The sequence below is a fragment of the Nicotiana attenuata genome, chromosome 3, assembly GCF_001879085.1.
Source record: "Nicotiana attenuata strain UT chromosome 3, NIATTr2, whole genome shotgun sequence".
Classification (NCBI taxonomy): domain Eukaryota; kingdom Viridiplantae; phylum Streptophyta; class Magnoliopsida; order Solanales; family Solanaceae; genus Nicotiana; species Nicotiana attenuata.
This window is the reverse complement of record NC_031991.1, coordinates 11,174,517-11,175,765: the sequence shown is the minus strand read 5'-3', so window position 1 is coordinate 11,175,765 and position 1,249 is coordinate 11,174,517.

Sequence of the window (1,249 nt, the reverse complement as noted above, 5' to 3'; positions counted from 1 at the left end):
CTATTACGTTAAAAGTATCTTTGGGTTGGCTGAGACCAATAATTTATTTATCTTTTTAACGCGGTACATGAGAATATGAGCACGTTTGGGTTAGCTGATTTGAAGTAGTTGATAAGCATTAGGGGCTGAAAAGCACTTTTAAGTGCTAAAATTGATTTCATAAATAAGCAGTTACGTGTTTGGATACAAGCGGTGAAATTGATAAAAAGTTGTTGCAGTAGTTGATAAAAAAGTGTTGATAAGCTCTTTTTCGATTAAAATGACTTAAATAACCTTTGAACTGTTTACACTCATAAGGGCGTAATTTCTTTAAAATTTTATATTCCAGATCGATTCAAATACAAAATATCCTATTTGTCATTATATTTTAAATACAACCGTGCTTAGATAAGATAATTTTTATGATAAATATAATTTATTTTATAAGCATAAAATAATAAGTTATAATAATTAATAAATTGAGAAAAAAATTTCAATAAAAATAAACCTAAATACGACAAAATATTTGAAGAGAATCAAACATTGTCTTTATCACCACAACATTTGGAAAGCAATACACCAAAAAATTGTTATGTCCTCATTTATTACATAGAGTTCAAAGATTAATGCACAATTACATTGATACAAATATGCATTTGCTTATCTAAAATAGTCAATGAGAATTGTAGACTTGAAGAGGCGTGAGGTTTAGGTTGAAAAAATACTTGAGGTAGTGATTATCGATGTAGGAGTTTTGTTGTAAAAAGGAATATTTTAAGGATAAAACAGTATGAGGGCCAATAAGGCGTTTGTTCTCCAACCAAAAAAAAGAAAGTAGTGTTGATATTTCTTAATTGTATATCCATTGCTGTATGGGATGAAATTGTATTTGAATACAAGTCTACGCTCATAAATAAAATAACATCGGTTGGCGCTTTATATAATCCATATGTTTTACACACTTAGAGGGGGAAAAAAAGGATTTTAACTCACACCCCAGTGTTTCAGCGAACACAAAGTTCGGTAGCAGATCACACTTACTGTTGCTTTCTTTGAAGTTAAAACAATGCAAAAGAAGGAGGAGAAACTCAGAAATTCGTATGAAAATTCTTAGCAGAATGGACTTGTATTTATAGCCAATGTTGGGCTGAAATCTGAAGAGGTGCAACTCTTCATGTCACGACCCAAAATCCACCTAGGGTCGTGATGGCGCCGGACACCACTGTCGGGCAAGCCAACCAAAATACTTATTTAAATTCTCGTTTTAATA